At 44.3% G+C, this 23,945-nt stretch overlaps 1 protein-coding gene across 2 annotated transcripts in view; it reads right to left on the reverse strand.

Annotated features, from left to right (window-relative positions):
• zbtb1 (zinc finger and BTB domain containing 1) overlaps nucleotides 1-11,328 on the reverse strand; it is a 28,200-nt gene extending 16,872 nt beyond the window's left edge. The window contains exon 1 of one of the 2 annotated variants that reach the window (XM_060829503.1): nucleotides 11,249-11,328. The gene's annotated coding sequence lies outside the window, so the exon portion shown is untranslated. The remainder of the gene's footprint in view (nucleotides 1-11,248) is intronic. The other variant, XM_060829504.1, reaches the window with a different exon arrangement.
• Nucleotides 11,329-23,945: the final 12,617 nt, after the last annotated feature.

The following is a 23,945-nucleotide window of genomic DNA, read 5'->3' on the forward strand; positions in this document are numbered from 1 at the left end:
TCTACATCACTGCCTGGTTTGGGAATTGCACCATCTCGGATCGTTAAGGCCCTACAATGGATAGTGAGGACAGCACAAACTACACACTTGTACATGGCATGAAGTGCAAAACATTCAAGTTACAGTGTAATTGAAGAATGATAAATAATAGGCATTATTCTAGCAGCAATTCAAAGGCGTGCAAAGATTTCAGATGGAAAAGAGTCTGATCATACAGTGTTAAGGAGCCTGATGGCTTGGGGGAAGAAGCTGATGCACAGTCTGGCTGGGAGACACCGAATGCTCCAGTATCTTCTGCTAGATGGCAGGAGGGAGAAGAGTTTGAGTGAGGGGTGTGTGGGATGTTCCACAATGCTGTTTGCCTTTCGGATACAGCGTGTGGTGTAAATGCCTGTAATGGAGGGAAGAGAGACCTTGATGTCCTTTTCCAAGGTCATCTGCTCCCAGGAGGACCAGTTCCAATACCGTACAACCCAGATGGCCTCTTTATTCAAAGACCGCAATTTCCCCCCAGACGTGATTGACGATGCCCTCCACCGCATCTTCCCCACTTCCCGCTCCTCCGCTCTTGAGCCCTGCCCCTCCAATTGCCACCAGGACAGAACCCCACTGGTCCTCACCTCCCATCCCACCAACCTCCATATACATTGTATCATCCGTCGTCATTTCCGCCACCTCCAAACGGACCCCACCACCAGGGATATATTTCCCTCCCCTCCCCTATCAGCATTCCGAAAAGACCATTCCCTCCGTGACTCCCTCGTCAGGTCCACACCCCCCACCAACCCAAACTCCACTCCCGGCACCTTCCCCTGCAACTGCAAGAATTGCAAAACTTGTGCCCACACCTCCCCCCTCACTTCCCTCCAAGGCCCCAAGGGATCCTTCCATATCTGCCACAAATTCACCTGCACCTCCACACACATCATTTACTGCATCCGCCGTACCCAATGTGGCCTCCTCTATATTGGGGAGACAGGCCGCCTACTTGCAGAACGTTTCAGGGAACACTTCTGGGACACCCGGACCAATCAACCCAACCACCCCATGGCTCAACATTTCAACTCCCCCTCCCAGTCCACCAAGGACATGCAGGTCCTTGGACTCCTCCATCGCCAGACCATAGCAACACGACAGCTGGAGGAAGAGCGCCTCATCTTCCGCCTAGGAACCCTCCAACCACAAAGGATGAACTCAGATTTCTCCAGTTTCCTCATTTCCCCTCCCCCCACCTTGTCTCAGTCAAATCCCTCAAACTCAGCACCATCTTCCTAACCTGCAATCTTCTTCCTGACCTCTCCGCTCCCACCCCCACCTTAACCTCCTTCCACCTATCGCATTTCCAACGCCCCTCCCCCAAGTCCCTCCTCCCTACCTTTTATCTTAGCCTGCTGGACACACTTTCCTCATTCCTGAAGAAGGGGTCATGCCCGAAACGTCGATTCTCCTGTTCCTTGGATGCTGCCTGACCTGCTGCGCTTTTCCAGCAACACATTTTCATCTCTTATTTTCCCTGGAGTGGAGGCTGAGGGGTGACCTTGTATAAAATCATGAGGGGCACGAATAGGGTGATTAGCCAAGGTCTTTTTCTCCAGGGTAGGAGTGTTTAAAAGTAGAGGGCATAGGATTAAGGGGAGAAGAAAAGGTTCAAAAAAGGACCTGAGGAGTAACGTTTTCGCACGATGGGTGGTGCGAGTATGGAATGAGCTACCAGAGGAAGTGGTGGATGTGCATACAATTACAATATTTAAAAGATACTTGGATGGGTATATGAATGGGAAGGATTTAGCGGGATATGGGCCAAACGTTGACAAATGGGACAAGGTCATATTGGGAAGGGTGGTCAGGGTGGGTGGATTGGTCAGAAGGGTCTGTTTCTATGCTATATGATTATGTCAAAAATGGTTGCCCTTTCAGAAATTAATGCCATGTCCAATCAGACCAGTATTAATCTGTTTATCCTTTAAAATAAGATTATTTTCACAGCACAAATCATCGTAAATGATTTTTTTTAGATTAGATTAGATTACTTACAGTGTGGAAACAGGCCCTTCGGCCCAACAAGTCCACACCGACCCGCCGAAGCGCAACCCACCCATACCCCTACATTTACCCCTTACCTAACACTACGGGCAATTTAGCATGGCCAGTTCACCTGACCCGCACATCTTTAGACTGTGGGAGGAAACCGGAGCACCCGGAGGAAACCCACGCAGACACAGGGAGAACGTGCAAACTCCACACAGTCAGTCGCCTGAGTCGGGAATTGAACCCAGGTCTCTGGTGCTGTGAGGCAGCAGTGCTAACCACTGTGCCACCGTGCTGCCCTCAATGTGGTAGGCATCATAGAAATGTGATTGCAGAGTGTTCAGGTCTGGCAGTTACACGTTCAAGGATTTACAACTTATCAAAAAGACATGGAAGTGGGCAGAGGGGGTGGGGTTGTCTTGTTAGTTAAGAATAAAATTAAATCTATGGCATTTAATGACATAGGGTCAGATGATTTGGAGTCTGTGTGGATGCAGTTGAGGAACCACAATGAAAAAAAACCCTACCACGGGGTTATGTACAGACCTTCCAGCATGGTCAGAACCGGGGGCACAAGATGTACCAGGAAATAAATAGGGTATGTCAGAAAGGCAAGATCACGGTGATCACTGGGGACTTCAATATGCAAATTGACTGGGTGAATAATACTGCCACTGGATCCAAAGAAAAATAATTAATGGAATGCTTACACAATGGCTTTTTGGAATAGCTTGTGATGGAGCTCACAAGGGAGCAGGCTATTTTTGACTTAGTGCTGTGTAAACGAGCCAGACTTTATAAAAGATCTTAAAGTCAGGGAACACTTAGGAGACAGTGATCATAATATGGTAGAGTCCAAAATGCAGTTTGAAAGAGAAGGCAAAATCAGATATAATGGCGTTACAGTTAAATAAAGGTAATTATAGGGGCATAGGAGGGAGAAACGGACTAAAACCGACTGGAAGCAGAGCCTAGTGGGGAAGACAGTAGAACAACAATGGCAGGAGTTTCTGGGTGTAACTGAGGACACAGTATAGAGGTTCATCCCAAAGAGAAGATAGATTACTTGGGGGATGGGGATTAGACAACCATAGCTGATAATGGAAATCAGGAAATGCATCATAGAAAATGAGAGCCTATAAAGTGGCCAAGAGCACCAGGAAATAAGAAGATTGGGAAGACTACAAAAACCAACAGAAGATAAGAGAAATAAGGAAGGAGAGGATCAAATAGGAAGGTAACCGAGCCAGTAATATTAGAAATATAGTGAAGGTTTCTTTCAAAAATAAGAAACAAACGTGAGGTAAAAGTAGAGATTGGGCTGCTCCAAATTGATGCAGGAAGGCTAGTGATGGGAGATAAGGAAATAGCTGAAGAATTTAATAAATACTTTGCATCAGTCTTCACATTGGAAGACAATTAAGAGAGTCAAGGGGCAAGGTTGAGTATGGTAGCCATTACAAAAGAGAACGTACTTGAAAAGCTAAAAGGTCTAAAAATTGATTGATCTCCTGGCCCCGATAGGCTACGTCCTAGAGTTCTGAGGGAGGTGGCTGAGGAAATAATGGAGGTGTTGGTTATGTATTCTTTCAAAAGTCACTGGAGTCCGGGAAAGTCCCAGTTGATTGGAAAATTGCTGTCGTAACACTCTTGTTCAAGAAAGGATCAAGACAAAAGATAGAAAATTATAGGCCAATTAGCCTAACCTTGGTTGTTGGTAAAATTATAGAATCCATCAATCGCTAATGATGTAAGTTAGGCAGACAGGCAGGTAGTACTGAGGTGGTGGGGAGGCTACAGAAAGATTTAGACAGTTTAGGAGAGTGGTCGAAGAAACAGCTGATGAAATTCAACGTGAGCAAATGCGAGGTCTTGCACTTTGGCAAAAAAAGAACACAGGCATGAACTATTTTCCAAACAGTGAGAAAATCCATAAAGCCAGAATAGAAAGGGATCTCAGAGCTAGTACAGGGTTCTCTAAAGGTTGACTTGCAGGTTGAGTCTGTGGTTCAGAAAGCAAATGTAATGTCATTTATCTCAAGAGGTTGGAATGTAAAAGCAGTGATGTGCTACTGAGACTTTATAAAGCTCTGGCTAGGCCGCATTTAGAATACGGTGTCCGGTTTTGGGCCCCACACCTCAGGAAGGACATACTGGCACTGAAGCATGTCCAGCGGAGATTCACACGGATGATCCCTGGAATGGTAGGCCCGAGGATCCTGGGATTGTATTCATTAGAGTTTATAAGATTGAGGGGAGATCTAATAGGAATGTACAAGATAATTCATGGCTTAGAAAGGGTGGATGCTGGGAAATTATTTCCGTTAGACGGGGAGACTAGGACCTGTGGGCATGGCCTCAGAATTAGAGGGGGTCAATTTAGAATGGAAATGAGGAGACATTTCTTCAGCCAGAGAGTGGTGGGCCTGTGGAATTCATTGCCACGGAGCACATATCTTCAAGTTAAATATCTTCAAGGCAGAGATTGATGAATTCTGGATCTCGAAGGAATTAAGGGATATGAGGAGAGTGTGGGGAAATGGCACTGAAATGCTGATCAGCCATGATCGAATGGCAGAGTGGACTCGATGGACTGAATGGCCTTACTTCAACTCCTATTTCTTATGGTCTTTTCTGTACTTCTAATGTAATGCCAGTAAGTTTATAGCTCCCCATTTTCTCTCTCGTTCCCTTCTTAAATAGTAACGTGACAATTGCTACATTCTAATCTTCAGGAATCATCTCAAAATCTGCAGAACTTTGGGAGATAATGAACTATCTCTATAGCCAGCTCCTTCAACATCCTGGGATTGAGAGTGAGTGGGTGGGTGTCGACATGACAGTTATCCATGTTATACTGCATCTGCTAAGTTGTCCATTTTCGTTTTAAAAAAAAAGACAGTAGAATATTATTTAATGGTGATTAAAAAATGTTAATGTACAAAGGGATCTGAGTGTCCTTACACACTGGTCACTGAAAGCAGTGTAGCATTCAGTTAGGAAGGCAAATACAGAACAACTTTGATGAGCTGAACAAGATGGGCAGGGAGTATTTGGTCCGGCTAACTGATTGCAACCAAGGAACAGGAAATTCGATGTTTCAGGCATAAGCCACCCGAAACGTTGAATCTCCTGTTCCTTGGATGCTGCCTGACCAGCTGCGCTTTTCCAGCAACACATTTTCAGCTCTGATCTCCAGCATCTGCAGACCTCATTTTCTCCTCCTAACTGATTGTTGGGATAGCTACCAACGTTTTTAATGGGACCTTGAGATCTTGTTTGGATAATCAAAAATTCAGATAATTGATGTTTAATAACAGAATTTGTTCTGTAATTGTTCATCGCAAGAGTGTTCGATTAGGAGGTTATACACTTTGGCATGAGGAGAAGCAGAATCTTATTTTAATCGAAGAAAGCTGCAGCACAGAGAGATTTGGAAATCCTTGTCCAGAAATCATAAAAAGCTGGGATCCTAATTCATCTGTTAATAGAAAAGGGAAATGGAATATTGGCTTTTATTTCATGAGGAATAAGTTATAAAACTAGCGAGGTTTTGCTAGATCTATACAAGGCACGAGTCAGGCCACAGTTGGAATACCGTGAACAGTTTTGGACCACTTATCGAAGGATATGAAGACAGTCCAGAGAAGGTTTCCTTGGCTGATACTGGGTTTGGAGGAGAGGTCGAGTAGGTTGGACTGTGTTCATTGGAGTTTAGAAGCATGAAACATTCAAGATTCTTAATGGACTTGACAAGATAGATGTGGAGAAGTCGTTTCCCATTGTGGGACAGTCAAGGATCAGAGGGCATCATCTAAGAGTAGGGGATCACACATTTAAGACAGATGAGGATGAATTCCCTCACTCAGAAGGTTGGAAATTCCACAGATTCACTATCACAGAAGGAGACGGAGCCAAGTCACTAAATGAATTTAAGAAATAGATACATTTCTAGAGAGTTATGGTGTCAAGGTGGGATAATTGGTCTATTCGCCCTCTGGTTTTCTATATAATTTACCTATTCAAGAAATAAAGGAGACAGGAAGCTGAAGCTGCAAATCAGTCAGTTTAACATCTGTCTTTGGAATGTGCTAGAGTGATTTACAAACAAGGTTATAACAAGAGACCTAGAGTCAAAACAGCATGGAAACAGCCCCTCTGGTCAAACAAGTCCATGCCAAGCAGATATCCCAAACTTATCTAGTCCCATTTGGCCCATTCCCTCTAAACCTTTCCAATTTATGAACTTGTCCAATTGTCTTTTCAATGTTGTAATTGTACCCACCTTTACCATTCCTTCTGACAGTTTATTCCTTATGTGCACCACTGTGTGTGAAAAACATGCCCCTCATCCTTTTTAAAATCTTTCCCCTCATCTTAATTTATGCCCTCGAATCTTGAAGTCACCTACCTTGGAAAAAGACCTTGGCTTTTCACCTGATCTATTCCCCTCATGATTTTATAAACCTCTCTAAAGTCATGTCTCAGCCTCTAACACTCCAGGGACAAAATCCCAGTCTATCCAGCCTCTTCATATATCTCAAACACTGTAGCAAATCTTTTCTGAACCCTCTCCAACTTAATATTATCCTTCCTATAACAGGGCAACTGAACTGGACACAGTACTCCAAAAGGTGGCCTCACCAATGTCTTGTACAACTGCAACACAGTCTGAGCAATGAATGCAAACATGCTAAATACCTTAAGTCACCCTACCTACCATTCCTGAAGGGCTTATGCCCGAAACATTGATTCTCCTGCTCCTTGGATGCTGCCTGACCTGCTGCGCTTTTCCAGCAACACATTTTTCAGCTCTGATCTCCAGCATCTGCAGTCCTCACTTTCTCCTATCTACTTGTGACACAACTTTCAAAGAATTACGTACCTGAACCCTCAGGTCTCTGTTCGATAATACTACTTAGGGCCCTATAGTAAACTGCATAAATCCTGCGTCAAAAAGTGTGGCGCTAGAAAAGCACAGCCAGTCAGGCAGTAGAGGAATTTCAAAACGTCGACGCTCCTGCTCCTCGGATGCTGCTTGACCGGCTGTGCTTTTCCAGTGCCACACTTTTTGACTCTTATCTCCAGCATCTGCAGTCCTCACTTTCTCCCTGTGTAAATCCTACCCTTGTTTATCTTACCAAATTGAAACACTTCACATCAAACTATCTGCCACTCCTCAGCCCACTGGCTCAATTGATCAAGATCCAGTTATAATACATTTATAAGATAACACATGGCTTGGAAAGGGTGGACGCTAGGAAATTGTTTCCGTTAGGCGAGGAGACTAGGACCCGTGGACACAGCCTTAGAATTGGAGGGGGTCAATTCAGAACAGAAATGTGGAGACATTTCTTCAGCCAGAGAGTGGTGGGCCTGTGGAATTCATTGCCGCAGAGTGCAGTGGAGGCCAGGACGCTAAATGTCTTCAAGGCAGAGATTGATAGATTCTTGATGTCTCGAGGAATTAAGGGCTACGGGGAGAATGCTGGTAAGTGGGAGTTGAAATGCCCAGCCACGATTGAATGGCGGAGTGGACTCGATGGGCTGAATGGCCTTACTTCCACTCCTAGGTCTTATAATCTTAGATAACTTCTTCACGTCAACTATACCTGTACCACCAACTTTCGTGTCATGCTTACTAAATATACTTCCTAAATTCTCACCCAAATAGTTTTTTTTAAAATAAATATCAAATAACAGCAGACGCAGCTCTAAGCCTTGCGGAACACCACTGGTCACAGTTCCAGTCTAAAAAATAACTCTCCACCACCAATCTGGTAGGGATAGCATATTGGTACAGATGAAAAAGATTAGCTGGCTAGCAGGAAGCAGACAATAAGCAAAAAAATGACTTTCAAGTTGACAAGATGCAAGAAATGCTATGCCCCAGCGATTGGTACTGGGACCTCAACAGTTTACATTTTATATAAATGACAATGGAGTGTGTGGCATTCTTATTTATTATTCACTCTTAGCCATCACTGACTGGCCAGCATTCACTGCCCATCCCTAGCAGCCCTCAAACTGAATGGCTTGCTCAGCCACTTCAGAGGGCAGTTGAGCGTTAACCACATTCCTTTGAGTCTGGAGTCATGTAGGCCAGACCAAATGAGAATGGCTGACTACCTTCCCTGAAGGATGTTAGTGAGATAGATGGGTATTTCCAACAATTTGTTACAACATATGTTACCAAGCCTACCATTCCTGGTCCATCCTTGAGTGATCGCAGGATGATGTGGAGTCTTCTTCAAATTTTTGTTTGCAAAATCTGACATGGTGTCAACCCTTCCTGCCTCTCTTCTGCAGCCACACAAATCTCCATGATCCCTGCACTCCCTCCTAGCCTCAATGGTCTCCCAATTTTAATCAACCCACCATAGCTGGTAACACCCTCAGCTACCTGTGTCTGGAATTCCCAAATTCAAAATCCCGATCTATATGTCTGTCTCCACCTTTATAAAGCTCCTTAAAACCTACTTTGACCAAGTGTCTTGTGTGGTACAATATTAAATTCTGTCTGATCATGCTCTGGTGATGTGCCATGGGAATGTTTCGCTATGTTAAAGATGCCATAGTAATGCAAATTTTGTCACAAAAGGCACACCTTTTAACGTGTCAACTTGTTGCTTACAACCAGATGGGGACATGCTCTGGCTAAGGAACAGCAGTTTCAGCCCTTTAGGGAAGGAAACAAGTTGGGTCTTCAGAAGAATCAACAGCTTCATAAATTCACACTTGCCAAAAAGGAGACAGTTTGTCAAGGCCCTTCAGCTTCCATTCATCAGGACTATTTTCAAGAATACCAGTTCAAAAGGGAAAAGTTACTTTTATAATGGGGGGGGGGGGATGCTTGGTAAGTGAACTCTGATTGGTAAATATGCTTCCTAAAAAAAACTATTTGGATGAGAATTTAAATATATATCAAATAACAGCAGACACAGCTCTAAGCCTTGCGGAACACCACTGGTCACAGTTCCAGTCTAAAAAATAACACTCCACCATCAATCTCCAATTATTGATGACAGCTTGGCTGTTAGCTGTCAATCAATTAATTGGTACATTCTCCATGGTAACCCCACTATCAACAAATCAGCACACTTCTCAGCAGCCAGATTCTGTGAAGGGGAAAGGTTTACGGAAACACACATCCTTTTTCTTAATTGTGGACCCCCCCCCTCACCCCTTCTCTCCCACAACAACGATCGGGTCCCACACTAAAAATAAAAAGTTGCAGATACTAGAGATCAACAGCAAAAACAGAAAATGTTGGAGACATTCAGGTCCGGCAGCATTGTGGAGAGAAAGGAGGGTTAACGGTTTGGGTCCAGTGACCCTTCTTCAGAATTGATCCCCCCTGGTCCTCACTCACTACCCACCAGTCTTCCCATCCGGAGGATCATCAGTTGTCATTTCTGCTTCCTCCAATGGGATACCACCACCAGACTCACACTTCCCCCACCCAATGGAGTGCATCATTTCCCCCTCCAACTCTATTTTGATTTAATCCCTGCCCTCCCCTTCACTGTTTGATCACACAGCATAAGATCATAAGACATAGGAGTGGAAGTAAGGCCATTCGGCCCATCAAGTCCACTCCACCATTCAATCATGGCTGATGGGCATTTCAACTCCACTATCCAGCGTTCTCCCCGTAGCCCTTAATTCCTCGAGACAACAAGAATCTATCAATCTCGGCCCTGAAGACATTTAGCGTCCCGGCCTCCACTGCACCCTGTGGCAATGAATTCCACAGGCCCACCACCCTCTGGCTGAAGAAATGTCTCCGCATTTCTGTTCTGAATTGACCCCCTCTAATTCTAAGGCTGTGTCCACGGGTCCTAGTCTCCTCACCTAATGGAAACAATTTCCTAGCGTCCACCCTTTCCAAGCCATGTATTATCTTGTACGTCTCTATTAAGTCTCCCCTTAATCTTCTAAACTCCAATGAATATAATCCCAGGATCCTCAGCCATTCCTCATATGTTAAATGCCCTTTTGTGAAGGGCACTGCTCGTCACTGGCCACTCAGGTGTTTTCCTATCTTCCTGGTGGTGGAAATTGAATAAAGATTCGTGCACCTTGTGTCTCACACCTGCATACACACACCATGGGTGCTGGGGAAAAATAAGCACTACCGCAGTTAGGTGGTAGTGTGGGGGTTAAAAAAGAAAAAAAAAATTTAAAAAACAGGAGTATCAGAGAAAAAGACTTCCCCCATCCCCCACCATGTCAGCATCCTGCAAGGACTGGAGGCATTATCTCTTCCCACAGATGTTGCCAGATCTGCAAAGTTTCACCAACAATTTGTGTTTTTGTATAGATGGTGTATTCCTTGAATTGGAGTTGGTATGAGCAAATTGTTCTGGGGAGTCAAGATGAAATGCATTGACAACATTCTTATTTTATCAGGCAAAGTCATAAATTGTGTTTGTGACCATGCACCATAAATATTTCATACTGAGAGATGATGATCCCGGACTAGGACCCCTCCCAGTTGCAATGCTCCAGCCCAGGGCTATAACGTACATCTCTCTCCCGCTCTCATTTCCCTTGACTCAGGCTCAGCTACAGCTCTCCCTTCCTGGTTGCAATGCCATAGACTCTGGGCTCGGTTAAAGCTCTGCCTCCGGTTGTATTACTACGGGCTCGGTTAAAGCTCAGTGCCCGGGCTCGGTTGCCTTGCCCTAGATCCCGGGCTTAGCTGCAGCTCTACCTCCGTTTGCAATGCTCCAGACCCCGGGCTCGGTTACAGCTCCCTCCCCGGTTTGCAATGCCCCGGACCCCGAGCTCGGTTACAGCTCCCTCCCCGGTTTGCAATGCCCCGGACTCCGGGCTCGGTTACAGCTCCCTCCCCGGTTTGCAATGCCCCGGACCCCGGGCTCGGTTACAGCTCCCTCCCCGGTTTGCAATGCCCCGGACCCCGGGCTCGGTTACAGCTCCCTCCCCGGTTTGCAATGCCCCGGGCTCGGTTACAGCTCCCTCCCCGGTTTGCAATGCCCCGGGCTCGGTTACAGCTCCCTCCCCGGTTTGCAATGCCCCGGGCTCGGTTACAGCTCTCTCCCCGGTTTGCAATGCCCCGGACCCCGGGCTCGGTTACAGCTCCCTCCCCGGTTTGCAATGCCCCGGACCCCGGGCTCGGTTACAGCTCCCTCCCCGGTTTGCAATGCCCGGGGCTCGGTTACAGCTCACTCCCCGGTTTGCAATGCCCCTTTCTTACCCTGCCCTGCTGTGGACTCCTCTCCTGATCCTATCGCAGTGCTAGCTGCTGCTCGATGCCGCTTGGGCTCGGGACAGGGCCTCAATCAAATTCACAGGAAATGAGCAGCTTAATCTCCTCCTCAAAATGGAAATGTCCTGTCCCAACCCTGCAGTGCAACTACCACCTCCCTCCAATCTCAGAGTTATCCAGCACATAAAGAAGCCATTCAGCCCATTGCCCTCTGTGCTACCTCCTCATTGGTGCTATCCATTCAACACACTCCCCTGATCGCTTATACTCCGGACCCCTTCATTTTCAAATGTTCATTGATTGTCAGCTCCCACCTGTCTTTATTCCTTTTGCTTTTGCATTTGATATATTTACGCAGTTCCTCCTTGAGGGACAGTGTTGGAAGAACAATTGTTTACAATTTACACAGATGATTTAGAGCTGGGGACCAAGTGTAGTGTGTCAAAGTTCGCAGATGACACTAAAATGAAGAGCAGAGCAATGTGTACAGAAGACACTGAAAATCTGCAGAGGGGTATAAACAAATTAAGTGAGTGGGCAAGGGTCTGGCACGTGGACTACAATGTTGCTAAATGAGAGGTCATCCATTTAGGGAATAAACTATTATCTAAATGGTGGAACATTGCAGAGTGCTGCTGTGTAGAGGGACCTGGGGATCCTTGCACATGAATCACAAAACATTAGTTTGCAGGTGCAGCAGGTAATTAAGAAGGCAAATGAAATATTGTTCTTCATTGCTAGAGGTATGGCATTTAAAAACAGGCAGGTTCTGTAGCAGCTGTACAGGGTGCTGGTGAGGCCATTCTCGGAGTACTGTGTACAGTTTTGGTCTCCCTGAGAAAAGATGTAGTGGGCACTGGAGAAGGTGCAGAGGAAGTTCACTAGGTTGATTCCAAAGTTGAGACGGTTGGCTTATGAGGAGAGATTGAGTAGACTGGGATTATATTCATTGTAATTTAGAAGAATTGTTGGGGGGAGAGGGAGACCTTAGAGAAACATCTAAAATTATGAAGGGAGTAGGTAAGTTAGGAGAAGGGAAGTTGTTTCCACTGGCAAGTGAAACTAGAACTGTGGGGCATAGCCTCAACATAAGAGAGAGAGCAGATTTATAATTGAGTGGAGAAGGAATTTCTTTACGCAAAGGGTTGTGAATCTGTGGAATTCCCTGCCCAGTGAGGCAGCTGAGGTTATCTCACTGAATATTTTTAAGGCAAAGATAGATTTTTGAACAGTAAAGGAATTAGGGATTATGGTGAGTGGGTGGGTAAGTGGAGCTGAGGTCATGAAAAGATCAGCCATGATCTTATTGAATGGCAGATCAGGCTCAAAGGGCCAGATGGCTTAGTCCTGCTCCTATTTTTTATGTTCTGTCAAACCTTTTTCAGTCCCGTTCACACAAGTGGTGTTCGGAGCAGTGAATATCAGATTCCACTGCCAGGAGCGTTAGTATCCAGAGGTTTGTTCGTAAATGCCGGATTAAACACTGGGTAAGTTTAGAAGAATATCTTATCCCAGAGTGGAAATGTCAAATGTTAGGGGGCATAGGTTTAAAGTGAGAGTAGGAACACTTGAAGAAGTATGAGGCAAGTTGTTTTAAGTAATAAGTACCTGGAACAAACGGCCAGGAGAGATGGTGGAAACAAATAGGTTAGCAAAGCTTACAAGTAGACAAATGAACAGGCAGGGAATAGGGGGATACGGAGCATGTGCAAGCAGATGGAATTCGTTTGGAATGACATCGTGGTCAGCATAGACATGGTGGGCCAAAGGGCCTATGCCTGTGCTGTATTTTTCTGTGTTCTACTGAAATATATCTGACCCTAAGGGGACCCGTTAGAGTGGATACTGAGAAGAGGTTGTTTCTTGTTGGGTAGCCTAGTTGGAGGGACATGGTTTAAGAATGAGAGGTCAGCCTGTTAAGACCGGGGTGAGGAGAACCCTCTTATCTCAAGGGGTCATTTGTGTGTGGAATTCTCTCCTTCAGAAGATGATGGAAGCTGGCTCATTGAATTTATTCAAGGCTGAGAGTCATAGAGTCCTGCAGCACCGAAACAGGCCCTTTGGCCCAAACTGGTCCATGCTGACCAAAATGACCATCCACACTAACCCCGTTTCCCTGCACTTGGCCCATATCCTTCTAAACCTTTCCTATTCCATGCACTTGTCCAAATGCCTTTTAAATGTTGTTAATGTACCCGCCTCAACCACTTCTGCTGGCAGCTCTGTGTAAAAAGGTTGCCCCTCAGGTTCCCTTTTATTCTTTCCCCTCTAACCTTAAACTGATGCTCTCTCATCCTTGATTCCCCAACCCTGGGGAAAACACTGAGTGCATTCAGCCCTATCCATGCCTGTCATGATCCTCTGCACCTCTGTAAGGTCTCCCCTCAGTTTCCTGTGCTCAAAAGAAAAAAAATCCGAGGTTGTCCAATCTCTCTCTAAAACTCAGACCAATGAGTCCAGCAACATCCTTGTAAATTTCTTCTGCACCCTTTCTAGTTTAATAACATTCTTCCTCTAACAAGATGAGCAAAACTGAAAACAATACTCCAAGTGCAGCCTCACCAACGTCCTGTATAACTGGAACATAACTTTCTAACTCCTGCACTCAGTGCCCTGACTGATGTAGGCCAGCATGTCAAAAGCCTTCTTCACTGCCCTGTCTACCCACTTTCAGAGAATTGTGAACCTGAACTCCAAAATCGCTCTGTTCCACTACACTTTTTGAGGCCCTACCATTCACCATGAAACTCCTACCTTGATTTGACTTTCCAGAGTACCTTGTACTTTTCTATATTAAACTCTATTTGCCATTTCTTGGCCCGCTTTCCCAGCTGATCAAGGTCCTGCTGCAATTTCTGATAACCTTCCTCACTGCCCACAATACCACCTATTTTCATGTCATCTACAAACTTACTAATCATGCCTTGTACATTTTCATCCAAATCATTGATAAATATAACAAGCCGTAATGGGCCCAGCACCGATCCCTGAAACACTCCCTTGAGTTTGATATATTTTTGATCAACAAGGTAGTTGAGGGTTGTGGAGGTGGGGAGGAAAGTGTGGAGACTGCAACTAGAGTGGCCCTGATCTTATTGAATAGTGTATCAGGCTAGAGGGGATGACTAGAGCTGAAAATGTGTTGCTGGAAAAGCGCAGCAGGTCAGGCAGCATCCAAGGAACAGGAAATTTGACGTTTCGGGCATAAGCCCTTCATCAGGAAGGCTTCATCAGGCTTATGCCCGAAACGTCGAATCTCCTGTTCCTTGGATGCTGCCTGACCTGCTGCGCTTTTCCAGCAACACATTTTCAGCTCTGATCTCCAGCATCTGCAGACCTCACTTTCTCCTAGAGGGGATGACTAGCCTACTTCTGTTCCAATCTCCCATGTGGGAGACCATTCAGCCCGTTAAAATCATTTTGTCATTCATTTAGATAGGAACTGATATATATCATGACTTTACTTAATATTCTGTGTATGAAATAGTACTTCCTGACTTCACTGCAACTCCTGCCCCTTGTTCTGAATGTTCTCATCAGACGGGATAGTTTCTCTGTATTTACCAAATCAAATCCTACTATCATTTTAAATAAATCCCCACTCAGCCTCCTAAAGGCACGGACACCAACCAAGTTAAACCATTCCCTTAGTTAATATTCAGCTTCCCTTTTAAAAACTGCTGTTACTTAAAGTCCACTTCATCCAGTGTGTAAAAGTATTTGTTTCAAAATCTACCATTTTCTTATTATTCGTTGCAGATTATTAGATCTGAACGGAGGAGCAGACTCGATGGGCCAAAGCCCCTCAATCTGCTTCTATGTGTTATGGTTTGCATCTGCCCTGGAACAACTCTCCTTTGTCAATCTCTCAGAAACTTGGGCTGTCCCGTTTGGATAGAGGTGGCCTGACATATGAACCATGTGAAGTTAGTACACAGGTACAACAAGTGATTAGGGAGGAAAGTGGAATGTTTTCTGCAAGGTGGATGGAGTATAAGAGTAGTGAAGTTTTACTACAATTGTACAGGAATCCACTGCACCCAGCATCCACTGTGTTTTGCTTTACTGTCTAGTTCAGGAATGCTAACCTCAGATATGTTCACTTTCATCGTTTCCTATTTCCCTTCTGGTTATTGTTTAACTTTCACAGCCACATTTTCTTCCTTACTGACGGTTTCCTGCTTGGATTTACCCCGTTCCGGTGTTCCAACCTCTGTGCTTTGTGTTTCCCCAGAATCAGAGTGGATATTCCCATGAAATTCAATGCTCCTTAGACTGCTGTTCTCGCTGCATTCTGAGATCTGTTACACTCTGCCATGCACTGCCATATGCATGCTGTCAACCTCTCTCTCTCTCTCTCTCTCTCCGCCCACCGCCCCCCTCCATCAGTAGTACCGCCTCACACTGCCTCAAAGCTGTTGCAGTCCCCAGTTCCAGTTCATTCTTCCCCTCGTCCAATAATTTTTTCTTCCTTTAAGAAACTCCAAAACCACTTGAGTACTCAAGCCCCTCCGAATTATTCTTCCCCACTCCTTTGTTTTGACTCCATCCCTTCATCTATTTCCGTTCCTTGTTGTATATTTACTCTGACATTTTGTTCTCAGAATTATCTGTGCTCAGAAAAGTTTTATTCCTTCATGCCACATACTCAATACATTTCGGGCACATCATGATGTCAACCTTTCTTTCGTCACCTTCACCTCAAAGCCCATTTTCTTTGAACAAGAATCTTCTCCCCACTCCATGGACCCTTTCACCCCATCATGCCCCCACAGTCCCTGACCTGGACCCTTCCCCTCTGGCCTTTTAGCTGCCTTTGATCTCTTCATGAAGAACTGCCCTCATGATGTTGGCAGCTTTAATTTCTCTGCTCCCCTTGTCCGCACTAACCTGGCTACATCCAAACTTGCTGCACTCCATTCCCTCAGGTCCAACCCTGACCTTGTCCTCGAACCTGCCAACAAGGAGAGTGCTGACCTCTACCCGGCAGAAGCTGAGTGCTGAGTCTCAGACACGTCTTCCCATCTCTCCATGGATCATGACTTCACCTCAAGCGATTGTTTCTAAGTCTGTCACTGACTTAATCTCCTCTAGAAATCTCCCCTCCCCTGCTTCCCACTTTGTCAGATCCTCGACTCTGCACAACCCACTTCTACCTCCTTCCCAAATGCACCACCAGGATTGCCTCTCTAACCTGTTCCTGCTCCATCAAACTTATTGATTCCTTTCATTCTGTCTTTTTCTCCTAGTTCACTGTCTTCCCACTAACATTCTTTTGATGCTCTACGTCTGTTCAACAATTTCCAGTTTCCTTGCTTCAGTCACACCCTCTTCACCATGGACGTTGTAATCCCTCTGCATCACTGCCCTCTCCCCCTGCAGATAGTCTTTTTACACTTATTCCTTAACACAGAGGTCTCATCCATTAGCCCTCTCCTTTGCCAGGCTAAGCTCATTCTCCCTTTGAACAATTTTTTCTCTAATTTGTTTTAGTTCCACCTTTAACACTCCAAATGTAAGATGTGGCCATGACTAACCACATGGTTAGAGACAAAAAAAAACTGCAGATGCTGGAATCCAAAGTAGACAAACGAGAGGTTGGAAGAACACAGCAAGCCAGGCAATGTCAGAAGGTGGAGAAGTGAACGTTTTACGCATAACCCTTTTTCAGGACAAGATGTGGGAATAGAGGGAGCCACAGATAAAGAAGGGGTGAGGGGATGGTGGGCTGGGGAGAGTAACAGAATGCTGAGGTGGTGATAGGTGAACACAGGTGGTGGGTATGATCTGGTTGGCTGATGGGAATGATGAATCCGGTTGAAAGCTGGAAGGAATGTTTGGTAGGTGGAATGGAAGGGAAGGGCGGGGTGGAAAAGGATCAGGGAATGGGTGGGAAGACTAACCACATGGGCTGTAGTTGTATTTTGTGGGGTAGCTGGAACAATCCTTGATTCAGTTTTATATGTTCCCTCTTGATGGTGATACTTAAAGGGTGAGATTCAAGAGAGAAAAATGGCTTAATAGATGATATATTTAATTTTTGCTGTTTAATATCATCTGGTTAGTCACTGAAATGTACTCTCACAAAGCTGCAGATGTTCTTTAACAGAGAACATATGTTTATTACACAAAAGAAGAAATAAACAAACAAAGCAACATATATATCTATAGAAAACATATATCTAGCATAAACATCAAAAAATAGTTTTAACCTGTTACCCAACAACTTCTGTTATAGAAAGTCGATGCCAGTGAAATATTACTCATATCTCTGCTGTTTAAATCTTAACCTAACTGATGGTTTCCAGTTTCTTTCTTTTAGCCTGTTGAAACATTTTTGTTTTCAAATTCCTTTTTAGTCCATTGGTCTAAACCCCTCTGAATTCTGTTGAATTAAACTGTCTTGTTTCTAACAGTTTGAAGATTCCTATCTCCTAGCTTGGAAGCTTCAAAGGTGAACATTAGGGTGACTGGTTCCTCCGAATCACAGCATCATAGAATTGTTATGGCACAGACCAAGGGTGTTTGGCCCATCCTGCCTTTCCCTATGTCCTTGCACACCATTTCTATCTTATTACCTTACTTCTTTTCTATTATTCTGTGGAGTAAAGCTTAACTTTTTAACTTTTGTTTCTCTTACTACTTTCAACCTAAGCTTTGTTGTACCTAGGTATCGAAGATGGTGACATTATACACTTTTCATTGTACTCTTGTACATTTGTACTTGAGTACACGTGACAATTAAGTCTAAAATCCAAAAAACCATGCAATGCCTCCTCTCAAATGCCTCAACTGGAGCTGTATCTCCCACATTTCTAGACAGTACATTCCATTCCTTAAGTACTTGCTGTGTGAAGAAGCTTTTTCTCATATTGCCCTTGCTTTGTTAGCACCTCATTTTAAATCTGTGTCCTTTTGGTTTTATTCTGTTTATGAGCAGGGACAGCTTCTCCTGCTCTACTCTATCCAACTTGCTCATGATTTTGAAAACCTCAAATGAATCTCCTCTTAGCCTTCTTCTCTTCAATCCTGTCTTCTTCAGCCTATCCTCATCATTGAAGTTTCTCATTCCTGATACCATTCTTGTAAATCACTCCGCATACTTTCCAATGCATTAACATCTTTCCTATAATGTAATGTCCACAACTGTACACAACATTCCAGCTAAGGTCTAACAAGTATCTTGTACAGGTTCACCATTACTCCCTTGCTCTTGTACTCTATGCAGATTCCTGATGAAGGGCTTATGCCCGAAACGTAGATTCTCCTGCTCTTAGGATGCTGCCTGACCTGCTTTTCCAGCACCACACTATCAACTCTGATCTCCAGCATCTGCTGTCCTCACTTTTTCCTTGTACTCTATGCCCCTATTAATTAAGCTGAGGTCACTATGTGCTTTATGTATTGCTCTCTCTACTTGTCCTGCCACCTTCAATGATCTGTGCACATACACACCTAGGTCCCTCTGTTCCAGCACCCCCTTTAGAATTGTACCCCAAATTTTTCAATGGTTTTCTGACCAAAGTGCATTGCTTTTCACTTTTCTGCATTGAACCTCATTTTTTGCCTATACCCACTCCACCAATCTGTCAATGTCCTTTTGGAATCCCACACTGTCGTAGAACATAGAACAATACAGCACATTACAGGCCCTTCAGCCCCCAATGTTGTGCTGATGTTTTATCCTACTCTCAGTTCAAACTAACATATATACCTTTAATTTTACTATCATCCATGGGTCTATGCAAGAGTCACTTAAATGTCCCTCATGTATCTGACTCTACTACCACTGCTGGCAGTGGATTACACACACCCATCATTTTCTGTGGAAAGAACCGACCTCTGACATCCCCCCTAAATCTTCCTTCAAACACCTAAAAATTATGCCCACTCATGATCGACGTTTTTGCCCCATGAAAAAGTCTGAAAAAGTCTCTGGCTACCCACTTCATGTATGCCTCTCATCATCTTATACACCTCTATTAAGTCCTCCTCACAGTTAGCAATTCCTCCAAGTTTAGTGCTATCTGCAAACTCTGCTGCACACCAAGATTCAGATCATTAACTGACTTGTTCATCTGCCAGACGAAACTGCTCTACCTTCTGAACTGAGACTCCAGGTTCTTCTGATCTAAAACATTGAAACTTATTCTGAAATAAAAGTCACAACAAAATGAACTGTTTCAATGTGTTTGTTCTGCCTATAATAAACTAAAAATTATAAACATTTTACTCATTGGCTATTGCAGTCACATGCTTTCATGGAACTGATATATTTAAGTCACTGTTCCAAACTGACTTTCTGACCTTTATTAAAATAAACTTTCCCAGAACTGACCAACGTCCTATATTTTGAAATTCTATTTCCAAAATATACAACTCGCCTTCCATAACAAGTCCTCCTCAGGCCTCATCTATAATGCTTTCTCCAACACACTGATGACATCAATGTCTGCTCTCATCTGGAACTGGAAAAGTTCATTTGTTTTGCTTCCAACTCCTAATCTCTCACCTTCCGCTGGTCTGTCCTTGATTCTTAGATTAAATTCCCTACAGTGTGGAAACAGGCCCTTTTGCCCAACTAACCCACACTGACCCTCTGAAGAGTAATCCACCAAGACTCATTTCCCTACATTTTTTACCCCTGACTAATGCACCGAACACTATGGGCAATTTAGCATTGCTCATTCACCTGAGCTGCACATCATTTTTTGGGTTGTGGGAGGTAACTGGAGCACCCAGAGGAAACCCACACAGACATGGGGAGAATGTGCAAACTCCACATAGATAGTCACCTGAAGCCAGAATTGAACCCAGGTACTTGGTGCTGTGAGGCAGCAGTGCTAACCACTGAGCCACTGTGCTGCCTTCTCTTGCTTGACTTCTCTGTCCCATTTCTCAATGAATATTCATTACAAAAATAATAGCAAAATACTGTAGATGCTGGAAAATCTGAAATAAAAACAGAAGGTGCTCAGCAGGTCTAACAGTATCTGTGGGGAGAAAAAAAATAGAGTTATTGCTTCAAATCTGAAATTGTTCCTCTTGAGAACTCTGTGGTTCCAAAGAACAGTCATATCAAATTAAAATAAAAACTCAAAATTTTGTTAGATTGAGAGTCACATTGGGCTATTGAAAGAGTAAATCAAATGTTAACAGTGAGAAACAATGAGTTTCTAAGTTTAGAATGACAAGACACTTGTATCTCCAATAGCCCAGTTAGGTATTGTTGGCAGAAGTTTGTGACAAGGCTGTGATAATTAGAGATAGCTGATTTGCATTATTACTTGTATGTAAGGCTAGTGCATTTCTTGTTAAAAATCCCACAACACCAGGTTATAGTCCAACAGGTTTAATTGGAAGCCCACTGGCTTTTGGAGTGCCACTCCTTCATCACAACCACCTGATGAAGGAGCGTCGCTCCGAAAGCCAGTGTGCTTCCAATTAAACCTGTTGGACCTGGTGTTGTGGGATTTTTAACTTTGTACACCCCAGTCCAACACCGGCATCTGCAAAGCATTTCTTGTTGCTATAGAGAAGACACCACTTTGAGATCAGATGACTGGCTTCCCCAGAAGCCCAATGATGTCACAGATAGAAAGGTTTACATTCTGGTGTACTCTGTAGCTGAGGGGAATTTGAAGCCAAGGTTATTGAATATCTTCCAGACTGAGATTATGAAGTTGAGGGTTACGGGAACATACAGGAAGGCAGAGTTGAGGCCAAAATCAGATCAGCCATGAGGCGATCTCATGTAGTGGTAAAGCAGGTTCAAAAGGCTGAATACCCTATTCCAGCTCTTATTTCTCCTGTTCTCTCTTTCCCTTAATATTTTTATAAATGTTATGCAAACTTGCTGCTTTTTTTTATTCATTCCTGGGACTGGGTGTTGCTGGTTTGGCCAGCACTTACTGCCTCTCCCTAGTTGCCCCTTGAGAAGGTGGAGGTGAGCTGCCTTCTTGAACTGCTGCAGTCCATGTGCTATGGGTAGACCCACAATGCCCTGAGAGAGGGAGTTCCAGGATATTGACCCAGTGATACTAAAGGAACAGTGATATATTTCCAGGTCAGGATGGTGAGTAGCTCAGAGGGGAACATATAGAGTCTGTTTCAGTGCTGTATGACTCCATGACTCTGTGCGATGTAATTGAGGAGAAGATTGTCATTAAGTCATGACAGTCCAATAGGATGAAGGGCTTTTGCCCAAAATGTCGGATTTTCCTGCTCCTCAGATGCTGCCTGAACTGCTGTGCTTTTCCAGCACCACTAATCCAGAATCTGGTTTCCAGCGTCTGCAGTCATTGTTTTTACCCAATAGGAAGAACAGCCAGGAGCAGGTTAATGAACACGGCAGCACCAATAGTCTTCAGTGTATTTATTTCAGTGCAAGGAGTATAACAGGTAAGGCAGATGAGCTTAGGGTCTGGATTAGTACGTGAGACTACGATGTGGTCGCCATTACAGAAACTTGGTAGAGAGAAGGGCAGGACCAGCAGCTCAATGTTCCAGGGTTTAGATGTTTCAGGAGTGATAGAGAGGGATGTAAAGCGGTTGGAGGAGTTGCATTACTTATTAAGAAGAATGTCACAGCTGTACTGTTAGAGGACAGCTTGGAAGGCTCATCCAGCGAGACCACATGGATGGAACTTTGGAAATAAAAAAGGTGCAATCACGATGATGGGGTTTACATTAAAAACCTTCAAACAGCCAACGACAGATATAATAACAGATATCTGGGCGGATAATAGAAAGATGTGAAAACAATAGTGCTGTTGTAATGAGTGATTTTAACTTCCAAATGTTGACTGGGACTCTATTCGTGTCAGGGGCTTACTTGAGGCAGAATTTGTTGGTGCAAAAGTGTCAATAGTCCAACTAGGGAAGGGGCTACTCTAGACCTTGTCTTGGTGAAAGAGCCTGATCAAGTGATTGAGGTCTCTGTGAGGGGACATTTAGGAAACAGAATAGTAATTTGTTGTTACTATTTTCACAAAAGATAGCAAAAAGTTTTATAACTCACTATACCACAGCACCTAAATTAATGACAGAAATCATAAGTAAGAAAAGAAAGTAAAAATTCATCACAGCTCAAGTAACAGTTCTAGGTTCAGGGTACACTGGGAAACCAGGCTGAAACTGCCATGCAGAGACAGGTCAAGATGTCCACACTGGGTTGGGACTGTCCCACCATACCGAGATGAGACCTCCACGGTGAAACATTTAAAAACCCAGAAATTACCTGCAAAGCAAGAATGAGACCACCACACTAGTAATAGACCTTCACATCAGGCTGCTGGAATACCCAGAAGCTGCCAAAGAAAACCTCCATGCTGGGGCATGAGCGTCACTCCAGGCTGAGACCACCCCTCCTAGACAAGACCACTACACCAGGAGACCGCCACACCACGAAACCGTCACACTGGGAGACCACCCCTCCTGGACAAGACTGCCACATCAGGAGACTACCACACTTGGAGACCACCACACTGGGGGAAATTCGTAAGGAGATTTCAGTTAGCTGTAAGAATAACAGGGTGGTTATGATAGGGGCTTTTAACTTTCCAAACATAGACTGAGACTGCCATAGTGTTGCAGGTTTAGATGGAAAGGAATTTGTAAAGCATGTAGGAGAACATTTTCTGATTTAGTAGGTGGATGTACCTGTTAGAGAAGGTGCAAAGCTTGACCTACTCTTGGGAAATAAGGCAAGGCATGTGACTGAGGTGTCAGTGAGGGAGCACTTTGGGGCAGCGACCATAATTCTATTAGTTTTAAAATAGTGATGGAAAAGGATAGACCAGATCTAAAAGTTGAAGTTAAAATTTGGAGAAAGGCCAATTTTGACGGTATTAGGCAAGAACTTTCAAAAGCTGACTGGGGGCAGATGTTCACAGGTAAAGGGACAACTGGAAAATGGCAAACCTTCAGAAATGAGATAATGAGAATCCAAACACAGTATATTCCTGTCAGGGGGAAAGGAAGGTATAGGGAATGCTGGATGACTAAAGAAATTGAGGATTTGGTTAAGAAAAAGAAGGAAGCAGATGTCAGGTGCGGCTCCACATAAAGGCAGAAGTGCGTCCTGCAGATGCTGGAGATCAGAGTCTAGATTAGAGTGGTGCTGGAAAAGCACAGCAGGTCAGGCAGCATCCGAGGAGCAGGAAAATCGACGTTTCGGGGAAAAGTCCTTCATCAGGAATGAAGGCCTGAAAGGCTTCAGGACCAAAAGGCTTTTGCCCGAAACGTTGATTTTCCTCCTCTTCGGATGCTGCCTGATCTGCTGTGCTTTTCCAGCACCACTCTAATCGCGGCTCCACACAAAGGATGCCTTGTGGATCTTTGAGGGGCCCAATTCTCTCTCTAGTTACTCTTTTGTCCTTAATGTATTTGTAAAAACCATTTGGATTTTCCTTAACTCTATTTGCCAAAGCTATCTCATGTCCTCTTTTTGCCCTCCTGATTTCCCTCTTAAGTATCCTCCTACTGCCTTTATACTCTTCTAAGGATTCACTCGATCTATCTATAGACCAATGAGGCTGACTTCGGTGGTGGGTGACTTGTTGGAAGGAATCCTGGGGGGCAGGATGTACATGTATTTGGAAAGGCAAGGGTTGATTAGGGATAGTCAACATGGCTTTGTGTGTGGGAAATCATGTTTCACAAACTTGATTGAATTTTTTTGAAG

This window comes from Hemiscyllium ocellatum, chromosome 8 (genome assembly GCF_020745735.1).
Source record: "Hemiscyllium ocellatum isolate sHemOce1 chromosome 8, sHemOce1.pat.X.cur, whole genome shotgun sequence".
In the NCBI taxonomy this organism is placed as follows: Eukaryota; Metazoa; Chordata; class Chondrichthyes; order Orectolobiformes; family Hemiscylliidae; genus Hemiscyllium; species Hemiscyllium ocellatum.